Raw genomic sequence first — 17777 nt, 5'->3', positions numbered from 1 at the left:
CCCGAATCTTCATGAAGGAGCATCTGGCAGAGGCCAGGAGTCTGCGTTTAACCATCTCTCTGAGGAATCGTGTTCAGCCACCTTGGTAAACAATCGTGACATCTGACAAAGCACTGATCTCGAAATGACAGGGACGGGTGCCTGGGTGGCTCGATCGGTCCAGTGTCCGACTTCGGCTCAGGTCATGATCTCACAGTTCGTGGGTTCGAGCCCCGCGTCCGGCTCTGTGCTGACAGCTCGGAGCCTGGAGCCTTCTTTGGATTCTGTGTCTCCCTCTCTCTCTGCCCCTCCCCCACTCATCCTCTGTCTCTCTTTCTCTCAAGAATACACTAACTGTGGCTCCCAGGAGACACTGGCTGCTCAAGGCCACACACACAGCCAGTGGGTAAGGGAGCTGGGGCTGGGGGCGCAGAAGAACTTGACTTCACTTGATCTCTTCTTTGATCGAAATAAAGCAGGCATTCTTTTTTTTTTTTTTTAATTTTTTTTTAATGTTTTCATTTATTTCTAGGAGAGAGAGAGAGAGACAGCGTGAGCGGGGGAGGGTCAGAGAGAGAGGGAGTCACAGACTGAAACAGGCTCCAGGCTCCGAGCTGGCAGTCAGCACAGAGCCCGACGCGGGCTTGAACCCACAAACCGCGAGATCATGACCTAAGTGAAAGTCGGACGCTTAACCGACTAAGCCACCCAGGCACCCCCGAAGCAGGCATTCTTATTCTGATTTTCCTAAAAAGGAAATTGAGGCTGAAAAGAGTCCGGAGGTCTGTACTACTGCCTGTGGTTTTGCTGGAAGAACCTGCCATCGACCTGATGGCCTGGAGCAACAGAGATTTGTTTGCTCAGAGTTTTGGAGCCCGGAAGTCTGAAGTCAGTGTCACTGGGCAGAAACGGAAGTGTAGGTAGAGCCGGACATCCTCTGAAAGCTTTGGAGGAAGAATCCGTTCCTTGCCTCTTCCAGCTTCTGAGGGTTCCGAGCCTTTCACGGCTGCCGGCCGCGTGCCTTCCGTCTATGCTTCGGCCTCACGTGGCCTTCTCGGTCCATCTCCAGCCTCCCTCATCCCTCTCTCATAAGGGCTCTTGTCTTTGGATTTGGGGCCCACCCAGATCATCCAGGGTGATCTTATTACAAGATCCTGACTTAATTACATCTGCAAAGACCTGTTCCCAAATGTCACATTTCCAGATGCTGGGTGGACATATTTTTGGAGGGACCATCATCTGACCAATGGCGACGTCCCATAGCTAGGGGGTGGGGAGGGGCTGCTCAACCTCATCTTCCCCCAGTCCAGCAGGTAGTGCCCAAGATTCTGTCAGTGTTGCACAATAGAAATGGAGATCGGCTTAAGCTTTGTGGGGGGTTGTGGGGTAGGAGGAGGGAGCAAGCAGGTGATGTTATCGTCCCTGTAACTGAAAAGGCCAAAGGTAGATCTTCCTGGTTTGAAGCACGGCTCGTGCTTTGTGGTCAGGGGCTAACCCATCCCTTGCACAGGCTTCCTCCACCCAATAGGTAGGATAAATTCTAAGAGCTCAGCACCCACATCTTTCCAGTTGAGTCAGTGGAAAGTAGCATTCCTTTCCATTAACTCAAGAGCTGAGATCATTTCTATGAAGAGCTCTGAGCCCTCGTGTTGGCCTTATCATGTCAGCGCCCCCAAATCGATCACTAGGGCCCAGAGATCATTTATTCGGGAGCAATAATGAATACATACTGTGTACCTTCTATGTGTCAGGAACTCTTCAAGGTGTATGGAGATGTACCTGTGAACAGAAGACAAAAACCTAAACTCACAGAGCTTATATTCTACAGGAAAATAGGGACCAGTAGTGTACAAACAAATAAACAAAAAGCTACAGTTCTATTCCAGATTGAGCTGAGTGCCGAGAAACAAATTAGTTTAGGGCAATGTGCTAAAGAATGCCCAGGGTGGGGGGAGGGCTCCTTTAGCCCGTGTGGTCAGGTAAGACTTCTCTGAAGAGGTGATATAGGAGGGATAAATCAAATGATGAGAGGCCACATGAAGATTTGTGGAGGACCCTCCTAAGCAGAAATAGCAGGTGCAAAGGCACTGGGGTAGGAATGGGCTTAGAGGAACAGAGAGCTGGGCAGTATAGACCAGCTGCAGCGCATGAGCAGGAGAGAATAGGAGATGCAGCGCATAAGTGGTGAATTCCAAAAGTCAGATTTCTAAGTCCTCTGCTCTTACCTCTTCCCTATCCATCCATGCCCAGGGGAGGATTCGCTTATCGCCAAGAAAGGATTTCCTGTACACTGTTGCTCCACTCACTGCACAGCTAGAAGACTTTCTTTGAGCCACTGCAGTATTTAAAATAGCACATTATCTACCTGGTACGTGCCCTCTGCTCCTCCAAGAACAATAGGGTTCAAGTGCAGAATTAAATCCAGGGGTAACTGACCCTGCAAGGTCCCACTGGATCTTCATCTGAACTCAAACTTAGGCCCAAGAGCTTTGGCAAAGCTTGTGTGGCCGGGAGTGGGGGAGTCGGCGAACTTCGTTTCCCCTTTTCTTTTTCACTTTCATACGCCTCTGGGTTGATGTTTCCTGGCCAAGGTCAGAGGTACTAAAATACCACAAGAAAGAAGACCTTTGAAGTGATCATCTGTTCGGCCAAGGAGGAGGCGGTGGGGCCCAATGGCTCACCCAGGAATGTAACCTTCTGGAGCCTTGGACGGAGCACCTCGGAGGCCCCAAGAGATGCGTGGAAAGCCCTGGAGTTGGTTTGGAAAAACATCTGAACTTCTGGTTGGGGATCTGAGCCCAGGAGCCTTCCTTTGTTCTCAGCCAATCCGTGGAAGCTGCCTGTCCAAGGCCTGAGCTGGCTAGACCACCGCCTCCAATTTGGGGAATCTTACAGACCAGATGCTGACTTGCCCTTTCAGAATATACCTAGGAAGTGCTTGTTCCCTGGTTCAGTGATGTAGACAAGAGTATTTGACCGTGGGAATGACTGATATGGGAATGCGGTGTTTGCGCTGGTGTCTTTCACTAGACGTTTGCCACTCCTAGATGTGGTTCATTGACCAGAACCATCAACATCCCCTGGCAGAAGGTTAGAAATGCAGACTCTCGGGGCGCCTGGGTGGCTCAGTTAAGCATCTGACTTCGGCTCCGGTCATGATCTCACGGTCAGTGAGTTCGAGCCTCACGTCGGGTGCCGTGCTGACAGCTCAGAGCCTGGAGCCTCCTTCGGATTCTGTGTCTCCCTCTCTCTCTGTCCCTCCCCTGCTCTCACTCTCTGTTCTCTCTGTCTCTTGGAAATGAATAAACGGTGAAGAAAAAAAAAAAAAACAAAGAAATGCAGACTCTTGGGTCCTGCCCCGGACCTACTGAATCAGAATCTGCAATTTAACAGGATCCCAATTAATTTGCATGCACATTCGAGTTTACGAGGAGCAGCCCTGGACAGCTTGGTCAAATACAGAGAGTGCGGTCACTCCTTTCTGTTGTGTCTACGGCAGGCATCCGTAATCAATCACAGAGTTGTTTTCTTTTGAATTTCGAGTCTTCTCACGCCACGGTTCTAGGCAGCACTAGCCACTCGATGGGAGCTGGCTCAAAGATTACATCTACCTTCTCCATGAGGGTTAACCCTCGAAAAGAGCTCTGTGGCACTTTTATTTTCACCCCCATTTCCCCAGTGCCGGGCATAGCAACAGGAATGTCATAGGTGCCAGGTAAATGTTTGTGGAATGACTCTATCTTCCCCGCAGCGTTTTTTTCCCCCGTGGCACTTGCTGTACTTTAGTCCACATCCTCAGAAAACTCACTTCCCCTGGACATCGGGGCGGCTCAGCATCTCTTCTAGGTGTTGAGTTTTGTTGTCAAAAGTTACGTAGGGGGAAGTTGAAATGAGTTGGTAAAGATGTTGGGAGCGCAAGGAGACACGTGGAAAGCCGGCTGGCTGGCACGTGGACCTCAACCCGCATGCGATCTCTCCAGGACGCATTGCCTGGCCACCCAGCTCTAAAAGATGGCAGCCACGTGAACCAGGCTGCGTGCAGAGGTGGGGAGCGGGGAGTGGGGAGGGAAGGAAGGAACGGTCAGACTGACAGGACTCCAAAGACAGAGCAATAATGATTATAAATAGCATCCTTTTGACGGCCGTTTGATGTACTGTCCAAGGCCAGGTGGAAAATCTTTCCTCCCCTGCCCCCCCCGCCCCCCCACCATCGCCTTCCCCTCATTTTTCAATAAAGATTCTGAGTCCAGTCAGTTGCTTGTCTGGAGCATTTGTTTCCCATTAGAATACCTTTTGCGATTTCGGTGTGTTATGCTAGATAATTGCTTTAATAACAAACTGAGGAAAGACTTTTGAACATTTTAGGAAGTAGGGTTTTTTTTTTCTTCAATGAAAAATCTAACAGACACTGACAGAGGGCTTAAGGATAGTCGGGGGAGGGGGGAAGGTTGTGGGGGAGGGGGGGTGAAGGTTGTGGGGGAGGGGAGGAGGTGCCCGAATTTATCTTCCAGCAGCTGTAGGTGGTCAGCTACCAGGGTCCTTTCCCCACTGCAGGGAGAGACCCATCAGGGACCAGACGCCCGTGAGCACAGAGACAAAGCCTCACTATCTGGCAGGCTTGGGGGGGATGAGCATGAAGCAACATCCTTCTTGCGGTTAATAGGGAGAGAACTCCAGAGGTGGGCATCGGCTTGAGTACACAGAGGAAAATTCCGCATGTCCCCACGGAGTTTGCACCTTGTGCGCAAGAGTACTCAGAATACCCCGTGTGTGAGTACTTCGTTAAAAACAAACACTAACCGGCCTGATCAGGGAAAATAGCCATTGCATCTAGACGCAAGAGCGCTACATCCCGCACTTAATGTACTTTGTCTTATTTAATTCCCTCGCAACACTTTGCCAGATAAACACATCAATAATGGATGACACTTATATATAGTGCTTACGACTCCGTGCTTCACACCGCTCTCAACCTTTTACATATATTAATGCGCGTAAACTTTGCAATCAGCCTGTAAGGTCAGTATGACTTTTATTTCTGTTCAGCAGATCGGGAGACGGAGGCACGGACAGGGCATGGGCAAAGTGAAGACAGCACGAAAAGGGTGGAGAGTGGCCTTGGATGTTGGGAATCTGACTCCAGGATCTGCCTGGAGGGTTTCCAGTTTAGCCCGTGAACGTGCTGGTCTCATTCGTAAGTGGGGAACTCTTACATCGGGTTACTGCGTATTGGCCCACTGGTGTCCAAAGCACTAAACAGGGCTTATCAGTGCTCGAGTGTCAGGCCCCGAGCTAAGGTCTCTGTGTGGATAATGAGGTGAGGGTTGGCAGGGGCCGGGCTATTGCCCAGTGAGCACTAGTGATGTTCTGACCAGGAAGTACAATGCAGACAGGTGACCGGATTCTAAGTACAGTAGGAGGCACACTCCATAGACTCAGCAGTTGATCAGACAGACACTCAGACATGGGGGCATGGCGTGCCCGTCATGGAGATAAAATGGCAACGCTTGACCTCTGGGGAAAAAGTATTTCAGATAGGACCCCTCGTCTGGCCGCTCCAGGAAGACCTGGGTGGCAAGTGGGTTTCGTTTCTTCTGTCAGCTCGGGGAGAACGTAAGCAGCTTGAGGGCAGGGCTGGCTTTTTATCCAAGGCTGCATCGCACTGCATCTAGAGCAGTGCCTGGTGCATTGGACACCCTCAGTTGAGAGCTGGTGAGTAAATCAGCAGGTAGTTGTCTCAAGCCTAGAGGCTGCATCTGGACTCGTAGGGAAAGACCACAGGGACCAGTTAACATCCACAATGGGTGTGGACTGGGGCATACAAGGTGCACAGTGCCCACCCTGTGTCCCACGGAGGCCTTTATCTGTTCTTTTGTTCACTCATCGGTTTCATCATTTATTCACCTATTTGGCGCACATTTATTGAGCACCTACTATGTGCTGGGTGTCTGGGCAAAGCTCTGGGAATAAGGCATTGAAAGCAAGCCATTGTCTCTCTAAACTGGTACAAGTGAAGAATCCAGAGTCAACTGCATGAAGTCATTCGGTCCCATTAGTGCCTGAAAGCAGCAGAGTGCCTCTGAGGAAGAGGCAGTACTTGGAGCTTCCGCGAGCAACGGTCCTCAAGTTTTTCGGACCATTTCCCTGCGTTCCTTCCACAAAGGCAAGTAGATTTACATGCAGAACTGGAAAGGCGCCAAGAATCTTGTTTGATGCCTTCAACTGCTCCTCATTGACTCTGCCGTGCTGCTGAAGTTCAGAGCGAGTCAGTTTGCCCCACTGTAGAATGGACTCGTGTATATGCGTTAGAAGAGCTCGGGACACCCGGGCCTGGGCGTCTCAGGGGCCCCAGAAACTGCCACCCTGCCTGTGATAAATGATCGTAATAACTGTACTATTTGGACCGCCCTCAAGTTTTCAAAGAAAGTGGCCGCCCCTTAATTAGCTCACCACCCCTGCAGCGGAGAAAGCACGGTTATTATCCCACGTTTACAGCCCCAGAGGCTCAGAGAGGTTCAGGAACATGCGCAGAGCCACCAAGGAAAACTGAGATCATCGGACAACTGATTTGGGAAAGACCTCGGAAACATGGATGGACGAGTAGACATAGAATATCAAGATAAACATGTATGAGTGTGAGTGTGTGTGTGTGTGAGTGTGTGTGTGTGTGTGTGTGTGTGTGTGAGGGTTAAGGTTCTCCAGAGGAACAGAACTTATAGGGTATATAGATAAAGCCATAGACATAGATGGTATAGATGTAGGTATAAACGTAGGTCTAGTATAGATATCAACAGGTGTAAGTATAGGTGTGAGTAGGTATAGATAGGTATGGGCATATAGAGATTTCGATGGCATACATACCATATAGGAATAGATATACGTAGATCCAGATACAGTTATAGGCATAGTTATACGTATACAGGTATCGGTACAGATATAAACAGGTACAGGAAGCAGTACACGTGACAGACAGAGATCTGAAAAGAGATTTACAGAACCGGAAGCTGATAAATCCCACCGTCTGCTGTCTGCAAGCTGGAGGCCCAGGAGAGAAGGTTGTGTCATTCAGTCCAGGCCCCTAGGCCTGAGAATTGGGTGGGCGGTGTATACCTGGATCTGAGTCCAAGGTCTGAAGACCCAAGAGCCATGAGTACCAAGGTCCAAGGGCAGGAGAAGATGGGTGTCCCAGCAGCTGTCCTTTCTCCCCACGTGCCCAAGGCCTATGCCAGGGATTTCCAGACTTTGGTGCTCCCGAGGGCCACTTGGGGAGCTGGTTGCCCCCCACCCCGTGTCCCACCCCCCCAGAGATTTGGACTCAGCGAGGTGGGGGCAGGACACAGGTATCTGGATTCCAACAAGCAGCTAGCCTACGGAGCACACTTTCAAAAAGATCATACGTAACATGTGAGCGTGAAGCCAGAACTCACCTCTGATGGAAGAGTCAAGGTTGGATCGGAGCAGACTAAGTTCTTGGGCAAAAAGGCCAAGTCCTTGGGATGTCCTGGAGACGAATATGCCCATTTCCACACTTCCTTGCGTTTGAAGTCCTGCCTTCCATCACCAGTGGGACCTGAAGAAGCCACACCCAGGGATTTTTTTTTTTGCCTTCACGATATTGTTCTCCATCATGAAGTCAAGTTTCGGGGAGTGTGGGGGGCAGAAGGCAGAGTGGGGCGGGGAGGTCAAGAGGAAGAGGGAGCAGCCCTTCCCACCCATGATGTATGAAATGTGTACATGCATCCGGTCAATTATCTAGTTGTCTACAGCTCAGTGGGGTGCATGGAGTTGGCTTCGGAGCCAGGAGGGTGTGTGTTCTAATCTCGGCACTGCCCCATCTGGGCTATGGGACCTTGGGCAGTAGATATAAACACTCTAAACCTCAATGTCCACATCTGCAAAATGGGGGAGTTCTAGAACCCACCTCAGAGGACTATTGTGAGGGTCAATTATCCTAACAACCTATATCGAGTAACGTCACCAGGCCAGGCACTGTTCTAGGTTCTGGAGACACGACCACAGCCCGCACGAGCAAAAACCCTGCCCTCTCCGGACACGCTCCAGTGGGTGTGGGCGAAGTTCTTGGCACAAGCTGTCCGCGGGCATCCCTCTCCCCTGTGTCACAGACAGGGACCGCGAGGCTAGGATGGGTCGGATCACTTAGTCCCCATGACACAGCTGGGGAGAATCTATGCTGTGCTTTGATTTTGGTCTCTGCTCCCTTGTGAGGCTCCTGGTCTCCAGACTCTCCTTCGGTCTGGGGGGCAGGCAGGGGCCGAGGCGGAGTGCAGAACAGTCCATGTTCAGGAAGAGCCTGGGTGGGGAGAGAAGAAAAGCTCAGGCTGGCTTGGCCCACGATGCTGTTGCTCTTACAAAGCGTGTTGTCTCTTCCTTTCCCTGGGAGACTTGGGGTTAATCAAGAAACTCAAACATGGATGACCCAAGATTGAACTAGTCTGGCAAGGAATAGTACAAGGAAGAGATTGGCCAAGAGCTTGAACCCATTCCAACCAACAAGGGTATTTCTTGGGCCCGTGCCAAGGTGCGCCAACCCGGGGAGCCTCTATAAAGTGGAGTCTGGAGGAGGAAGGAGAGAAACGGGAAGCTTATTTCTGATGCTGGCACTCTCGAAGACGAGAAAGAACCTGCCTATTCTTAGCTGCGTCTGGGGGCTCTGCGAAAGCTCTCCTGCTGAATTATAGACAAGGCGAGCATTCATTAACTCTGGCCGCTTGAAACCCGGCTGGTAAGCAGATTCCAAGAGATGTTATCTGGAAGGTGCATCACTGTGTGTACACATCTCAGAGGTCAGGACCCAACACAGAGTTTGAACTTTAAAGGGCCTGAGTGTGTTTATCAAGGCATGGATATTTAGGCCCGGGCGCTGGGTGTTGGGTAATCTGGAGATCGCTTTGGAAGGCTGCTCAGAACAAATGCCGACTGCCTTCTGAGGCCTGGGAGAGGCTCCAGGATAGTGTCGAAAGAATCTGCTAACGTGGTAGGTTCTGGCTTTGTATCATTAGGGTATCTTCAGGCAGGTGCCTTCAAATGCAAAACCTAACTGCTTCGTGAGAATCTCCTAATGAAATGTTGGGAGATCTTGTTTAAGGTATATTTGATTGGGAGGCGAGGAATTGGAGGGGAGGGAGACGCCTGAGGACCTGGGTAACAAACTCCCACATGGTGTTGATCTTGTTTGCTCCCGCCCATACTTTCCGCAGCAAGCTTCCAGAGACTTCTGACCTCTTAGTGCCGTATTGCTTTTCATACTATACGACTGGAAAACCCACTTGGGTCCGGTAGGATCGTGTTTAGCTGCAAGTAACAGAACGTCCAGCTTCAGCGGCTTAGATGGGGGATCTCAAAGCTAACGGCTAAAAATGTCCAGGGCAATTTGAGTAGCTCACCGACCCAGGGTCTTCCACTTCTCCTCCCTTGATTTTCGTGCTTGCAGCCCCATGAATGCAAAACACCTCTTGTGCCTTCAAGCTGCACGTCCACATTCCAGGTCTGGGGGAACATTCCAGAAAGAATGAGCAAACGGCAAGCTTTTTCAGAGACCTTCAGCTTATGCCACATTAGTCAGCACTGAGTGAGGTGGCTGTCCCTGGTTCCCCGGAGCCTGAGATCACAAATATTACGGATGGAGCAGGATCTCCGTGTTGGGTGGGCTCTGGGCGGGCAGCCAGCACCAGCAGCCACCACGCTGTTCAAGCTGCTGGACATAACACAAGCCACCGTTTGAAGAAACTGAGCTCTGGTGAACGTTTAGAAAAATTAACTACAATCATTGAGGACGTAGTATTTGCTAGGGGCTGTGTTAAATGGGTTTTTTTTTTTTTTTACGCAGGTCATTTCATTTAGTCCATTAAATCCTTCGAAGCAGAGATTCTTCATATTCTCCGTGACCTTATTTCAATTTCTCAAAAATGTGGCGTTATTCTCCATCACGAGGTCTTTTCACAAGCTGTCCCTGCTGCCTAGAAGGTTTTCCTTAGACTCTTGGCCCAGTGGCATACTGGTAAACGTTTAATAATGGGGGAGGGAGGCAGAGACAAAAACAAAACCTTATCTGTAGCACTTGGCAATTTCTTGGTATAAATATGGCCGCCATGGCCAATGTCAAGCTACGCGTGACGTCCCTAAACACAGAGCCGGGAAAGAAAGGCATCCTCGCTCATCTCATCACTAGGGCACGTTCCCACCTTATCGCAGGAACAGGCACACAGATCCTGGGGCACAGATGTAATACGGTAATTGGGAAGTGATGAGTTTTGAGAACTTATACTTGTTTTAATACAGCATATTTAATTGTATGCATGTGTAATTTAATTCTTATTCATGATTCTGCTGAATGAACAGCTTACAAAATTCCTGCAAATAGAACGATCGCTTCTCGTGTGGCCTATGGGCCAGCTCCACCCCACAGCTGCTGGCCAGTCAATGCCCAGTCTTCCTTCGGGTCCCAGTTTGATCACTTTACAGGGGAGCCCTCCACAGAGCACCCATCACGGGCTTTCACAGCACGTAACGTGCCCTACTTGGGTTGGTGAGAATTATGATTTTGTATTTAGTTGTAGGAGCCTTTGGATAATGGTTATTCTCCTCACTGGACAGGATTCTGTTTTTATCTCATCATTGTATTCGGGGTGCCTACATGTCAATGCAATGGGGGCAAAGAGGGTCAAAAAATGCCTGATTATTGAGCTGGGACATATATACTCAGGACCATCCAATTCCAGAGTTCCCTGTGAGTGTGTGTGTGTGTGTGTGTGTCTAAGTTCAGGATAGCAATTGGCAGATTAGCTGACCTACAGATTCTAAGAAATAGCTCTGGATAATTGAGTAACTGAACATCGTGATGGGGTAACATATGTGTTCTGATTTAATCTTCAATATACCCTTTGGAATTTCCCCCTCAAGACTAAGAAACTAAAAATCCTGATTAACTCAAGCAGATGATAACCAACCCCAATCCCTTGCCTGTGATCAATTAGTGGACAGGCATATGACCCTGTTCTGCCCAATGAAACATGAGGGAAATCCTGTGTGCCCACGGGAATGTTGCCTTGCTTTTACAAAGGAATATAGAAAGGATAACCATGAAGCAGTGATACAACACTCAGATTAATGACTAATTCTCTGGAGTGAGCGAGAAGGGAGAGGAATCTGATTGGAGGTGAACACACAGAAAGAGTCAGTAGTTTAAGTCATTTTTCATATGCTGACCAGTAAGTTACAGGACCATTAATTTTACTGTTCTTTAAACCTACTATGTACATTATGTGTAAGTTACATACAATTAAATAAAGCCATACGTATGTCTATGTCTATACTTGTTTACATGAAATAATTCAAAACAAAATATGAAAAAAATCCCAACACAGGAAAAAATCATCTGTTTTACCTGGACATTATCATGTCCCAGTGGGATGCTAAGAAATATGCCCACCATCTTATAAGACTAAGAAGGTGCCAAGCTGGAATCAAATCTACTCTTTCTTCCCATTTTTTTTTTTTAGCAAACATTCTTTGAGCTCCTCTCCGTCCAGCACAGTGCTAGCTGTCAGGAATACAATAGTAAGTAATATCAGGGCTTTTGATAATTAGTTTGAGCCACTGAATGAGCCAATGTTGGGATTGCTCTACCTCTGGGTAATCGGTTCTGCCAGATTTTATGTCTTACAGATGCATATGTATATGAACATTTTAAGTATCGCACACACACAAGTTTGAGTCAACTTTGCTGCTTGTACTTGAAGGCATCCTAATAGACACAAACCTTTGGAATGCAAGCAACATGAGGTCAGGGATTTTGTTGGCTTGGCTCATGAGAGATCCCCACACTCCCTGTGTTTGGTGCATAGTCATACATCATCACGTTGAAGTTTGGGGCATGTGAAAACATCCTTATGCATTACCAGGTGGGGGGACAGGGGGACCATAGCGGGCTGCAGACATTGGCCAAGTAGGAGGGATTGGAGTTTAAGAGAAACTCTCTCAGGTCTCTGGGCAAAAACAAACCCATGAGCTCCAGTAACAAGGAACAGCTTAACATTGCATGCTTCACGATTGAAAGATTGTGTGATCTCTTTCTGGGTTGGACCTAATAAAACTTTTGTCTGTTAACTAATAAGTTAACAAAATTTGACGTGTAAAACCACTTGAATTATAAATTATAAAATCATAAATAAATGAAATTGCATCAAAAAACAAAACAAAAAACAAAAAAAAAACAAAGCCCAGGCTTCAGGGAGATCCAGTGGGAGGTTCTTGGAAAGCCTGTCTGAACGGACAGGGAGGGTTTGGCAATACTTGGCCCTTTGGCCTTTATGCTTACCTGCTAGTAAGTTTCAACTGAAACTTTATTTTGCACGTCCTTACCCAGGCTCTGGGCAAATAAGCCAACACACCTGACCTTTTTTTTTTTTTAATTTTTTAAAATGTTTTATTTATTTTTGAGAGAGAGAGAGAGAGACAGCATGAGCAGGGGAGGGTCAGAGAGAGGGAAACACAGAATCCGAAGCAGGCTCCAGGCTCTGAGCTAGCTGTCAGCACAGAGCCCGATGCAGAGCTCGAACCCACAAACCGTGAAATCATGACCTGAGCCGAAGTTGGCCGCTTAACCGACTAAGCCACCCAGGTGACCCCAAACCTGACTTTCAATATTCACCTTTCATTTCCAGCTGGAGTGGGCCCTGGAGAAAACCCATGTATAGTCAGACAGAAACCTGTGATCAGTTTGATGTTTCACTCAACAAGCATTCATTGAGTGCCTACTGCATGCCAGGGCTGTTCTTGGTGCTGGGGGTTCACAACGCATAAGGCACCCTGTACCTTCCAATAATCATGGAGAAGATGTATTGAAAACTTACCCTGTGTTAGGTAACATCCCAAGTGCTTTACATTTATACCCCTACAAGGTAAGTGGAAAATGTATCCCCATTTTATAGATAAGAAAACTGAGGTCCAGAGAGGTCAAATGATGTGCTAATATCACCCGTCCAGTATACAGAGAGCCAGGAAGGGAAATTAATATGTCCAAGTCTGAACTCCTGATCTTGTCTGTGACATGTCTCACTCCCCGCTCAACCCCACTCTGCGTAATATACAAGAGTTCCTCCTCTTCAAGACCGCTGACTTCGGGCTGGGCCATCCTTCGTCATTGCAGAAGGGGGGCAGTCCTGCGCAAGTATGTTTAACAGCATTCCTGGCCTCTAGTCGCCGGACTCCAGTAACGCCTCCTCATTCATGGCACCCCAAACCCGCCCCAGTGTCCCCTGGGACAACATTGCCCAAGGAAGAATGGCCGAGTGACAGCCTTCCCAACTCCTGGGACAGCGGCTGCCTCCTGCGACTGCTCATCTCATAAACGCTGGACTCATCCCTGACGTTCCTCTCTCCCCCGCCCCCACGCCCCATCCATTAGGGACCTGACAGCTGCTCTCCCCTCCACGCCGGCCCGAGCCACCGTCAGCCCCCTGAGTCATTTCACCGGCTTCTGACTGTCTTCCCTTCCTGCTTCTATATTTTTCTCTCTCTGATTTATTCTCAGCTGGGCAACTAGAGGGATGCTTCCGAAGCGTAGTTCAGAGTGGGTCACTCTTCAGCTCAAAGCCCTGCCATGGCTCCCCAGGTCCTTTGGAGTGAACGCAGAACCTCGCAATAGCCCACAGGGCCCTGCCCCCCATCTGGTGCACACCTCTGGGCTCCCTTCCTCCTCCTCCAAGTCCACCAGTCCTAGAAGCCCAGGGTCCTCTCTTAGGACCTCATTTGACCTTCATTACCTCCTTACAGGCCCTCTCACCTTACCCAGTCACATTGGGGGCTAGGGGTTCGATAGATAAGTTTGGAGTCACAATTCAGTCCACAGCACCAGGCATATTCCTGTTTCTGTCTTTTTGCACTGGCTCTTCCCTGTACCTGGAATACTTTTCCACCAGTGACCTGCATGGATAACACCCTCAGTGTTTGCAGATTCTTACTCGAAAGTTTTTTGTTTTTTTTTTAAAGTAGCCTCCACACCCAGCAAGGAATCCAATGTGGGGCTTGAACTTAAGACCCTGAGATCAAGACCAGAGCTGAGATCAAGAGTCAGATGCTGAGCCAACTGAGCCAGCAAGCACCCCCTGACAGCTCCCTTCTCTGCAATGCCTCCCCCTCACACATTCTCCCACGCTTAGTCTCTCTCCCTGCGCTCCACACTGTCATTTTTGTAGGAGATCTATACCTTCTAATATCTTATTGAGTTTGTGAATTTATTATACACACTGGTGACTGTCTTGGTCATTCCACGAATGTGTGGGCCATTGTCTGGTCTGGACACCCTTGTATCCAGCACAAGTGCCTGACACAGGGTCTGTGCCTCATGCTCAGTCATGAAATGGACAAAGCAGTGGGTCCAGAATTCAAGCTGGGGGAGTTGGGGCTCCAGGATCCACGATCTTAACATCTAAATGATCCTGCCTTGCAGACTGGGGTGGGAAGGAGGTAAGTAAGTAGATAATGTCACAGCGACATGATTAATAAAATAACAGAGTTCTGTGCAAAATATAAAGTTAGCAGAAGGTGGCTGTCTCTGCCTGCTTGGGGCATGTGTGGGCACGCAGGCGCACGCACACACGCATCTTGAGGAGCAGGGTGATATTGGCAAGGAGTCCCTCGGAGAAAACATGAAGACGCTTGCTCTCTTAAAACATCAAAAGTAACTTTTTATTACGATTACAGAAGAATACATGTCAGCCGTCAAAATATCAGAAACCGCAGATAAGCGAAAACAAAATAAATCACCATCTTCCTATCACTTTTTAAATAAGTTCTTGTGTATGGTTTCCGGAAGAACATTTGTATTTTTTCCCCTTTCATATGAAATTGTAGTACAAGTGCTAGCTGGTATTTTACTTTTTCGACTTGCCCATTTCCCAGGGACATTCTTGGACGGGTCCTGAGGGATGAAGAGGAGTTCGCCAGTCTGTCAGGAGGGAGGTAGATGTCCCTGGCAGACATAGAGGGATATGTGAAGACATGGGGAAGGACGGGACAAATTGAAGTGCAAGGTGCTGGGAAGAGAGGCCAAGGATGTGGCTAGAGAGAGACCATGTGTCCCAGTGACTGTGTGGCTTTGTCCTGAGGGCAGGCCAGTGTTTTCTGAGGTGCGGAACGGAAGCCATCAGTGGGAGAGGAGACGGTTGTAGGGGGTTTTAATAAAACAACGCTAAAATCACATATTGAGAAAGTTACCTTCTTTCCCCTTCAGTCCCTCAAATTGGATGGAGTGGAACGTTTGGGTGAGTGCTGACGTGTCTTCGGTGCCTTTCGAGAACGGGTGATCTCCCTGCTGCCGAAGGAGAGGAAGTTCAGGCTCAGAGCCCTTCACAATTGCCAGCATCTACTTAGAATGTTATAAAATATTCTGTCTTCACCGCATCTGTTACGCTACCAGCCTGTCAGCTATTCAACAATAGGGAACAGCCCACAGGCACTGCACTAGGTGCTTCTACGTATGACAAGTGACAGCAGCTTCCGCATACGGTGATGCTGGTGCATGGCGCCATCCGATTACGCTGTGATACTTCTTTGGAACATGTTATGGGTCGAGTTGCGTCCTCGCCCTTTCAAATTCCTATGTTGAAGTACTGACCCCAAGCACCTCAGAATCTAAGTGCATTTGGAAGTAATGTCTTTAAGGAGGTAAGGGAAGATGCAACCTAATCCAAGAAGATGGGTGTCCTTATCAGAAGAGGTGATTAGAACAGAGGCACACACAGAGGGAAGGCCACGTAAGGCCACAGGGGGAGGAAGGCCATCCACGAGCCAGGAAGAGGGGCCACAGAAGAAGCCCACCTTGCTGATACTTGATCTTGGATTCCCAGACTCTCCAGAGCTGGGAGAAAGCCAGTGTATGTCTAGGCCACCCAGGCTGTGGCTATTTTGTTACAGCAGCCTTAGCAAACTCATACAGAGCATAAATCCATTTAGGTAATAAAAATGATTTCTTTTAAAAAAAGCTTTTTAATGTTTATTTATTTTTAAGAGACAGAGAGACAGAGTGTGAGTGGGGGGACAGGGAGCAGAGAGAGAGGGAGACACAGAATCTGAAACAGGCTCCGGGCTCTGAGCTGTCGGCACAGAGCCTGACGTGGGGCTCGAACCCACGAACCGTGAGACCATAACCTGAGCCAAAGTCAGACGCTTTAACCAACGGAGTCCCTCAGGCACCCCAACACGTTCTTATTCTTTAAATCCCCACTTCTGGATATCTGATTGAGTGCATAACAAGCACTTTCTCCATGCCTGGTGCCGACACATTGGTTTTATCCACTTCCTTTCTCGTGATACAGGCAACACCAAAGGAGCTAGTTACCATCGTTTTCTTCATTTTACAGACAAAGGCACCACGGTGCACACGTTCAACAGCTCACCTAAGGCCAAATAGCTGGTGCGTGGTAGGGTTGTTTGGTAAGCCAATGGGCAGGAACGTGCTCGCCTAGCCAAATGGGTGCTCACTTTGCAAGAGGTGAGATGGGCAGAGGGGCAGGCGAGGGGTTCCGTTGAGTGCAGAAGCAGTACCACGAGGAAGGAGAAGGTGAACCCAGTGAAGAGGTAGAAAATACCCTGGGCTGGAAATCTGGAAACCCAGGCTCTTCAAATAGCAGCTCGACACATCCCAGCTCAATAGAGTGGGTAAGCGTTACTCCACAGTCGGGCTGCTAGGTAGGAATCCCAGCTCTGCCACCCCATAGGGAGTATATTAAGTTCTCTGTGCCTCGGTTTCCTTACCCATAAAATGGGAATAATGGTAGTAGCCGTCTCACAGAATTCCTATAAGGAATAAACCAATTCACGTACTTAAAGCCAATAGACCTAGCCTCCATCTACTATTATTAACAATAATTGTTGTTATAATTCAAGTGGTGGCGGTGGGGATGACCATGGTGATGATGATGGTCATGGTGATGGTGATGATAATCTTAGACAAGTCACTTCACTTTTCCAGGACTCAGTTTTCTCATCTGTAAAATGGAGGTAAAAATACCCAGCCATCCCAAAGATCTCTGTGATTTAATGGAAAATGCATAAGATTTGTCATGAAGAGATGTGCATTCTGTTTGCGTGTCACCCCGTGAAACTTACGGAAGGCCCCTGAGCCCTGCGGACCTCAGCTGCCCCACCAGTGACACAGGACTGCCACCCCCAGCCTAGCTGATGTCGCAAGACTTTGGTGAGGGTCAGCTGAGAGGGGAGGGATACAAACACGCCAAACTGCAACCAATCACTCATAAATAACTACAATCATCAGGAGCATCAGGGAACGAGAGTGTTCTCCGATTTGCCTTTTACTTCTCCGCCCCACTCCCTGTCGAGAATGCCGTGAAAAAGGACACACCCCTATGTCCTGTGAGAACAATATTACCAAATTGAAACCACCTCTTAGAAGAAAACAAAAAAACAAAACTCAGCCTCCAGCCCAACCCTGTCCCTTCAGGAATTATTTCATAAGCCTGTCGAATTCCTGGATGGGAGAGCCGTTCTAGGTGGGTGAGGAGATCACAGGTGCTGTGTGTGCTCTGGGGGCCCCAAGGGAGGAGGCCACTGACATCTCTTTGCAGAGAAGGAGCTGGCAGCAGTTTCATTATCTAAGCATCATCTCACCACGACGGCCCCAGACGGCCACGGGCAGGAAAATAATCGAGGGGCCTTTGGAAAAGCCCTGGGATAAGACAGTTGCCACTCGGGGTGCTGGGTGAGGTTGAAGAGATATTGTGGCCACAGGCAACGGACCGACTGAGTTACAGACCTCA

At 48.8% G+C, this 17777-nt stretch overlaps 1 long non-coding RNA gene across 1 annotated transcript in view; it reads right to left on the bottom strand.

Annotated features, from left to right (window-relative positions):
- Positions 1–1716: 1716 nt before the first annotated feature.
- LOC120244975 overlaps positions 1717–17777 on the bottom strand; it is a 76267-nt gene continuing 60206 nt past the window's right edge. Inside the window, exons 2-4 of the long non-coding RNA XR_005531679.1 lie at positions 7407–7549; positions 2205–2314; positions 1717–1758 (exon numbers count right to left, since the gene is read on the bottom strand). This is a non-coding gene — a long non-coding RNA (uncharacterized LOC120244975). The remainder of the gene's footprint in view (positions 1759–2204; positions 2315–7406; positions 7550–17777) is intronic.

This window comes from Hyaena hyaena, unplaced genomic scaffold (genome assembly GCF_003009895.1).
Source record: "Hyaena hyaena isolate Hyena2069 unplaced genomic scaffold, ASM300989v1 scaffold_0, whole genome shotgun sequence".
In the NCBI taxonomy this organism is placed as follows: domain Eukaryota; kingdom Metazoa; phylum Chordata; class Mammalia; order Carnivora; family Hyaenidae; genus Hyaena; species Hyaena hyaena.
This window is presented reverse-complemented; position numbering and strand designations above follow the sequence as displayed.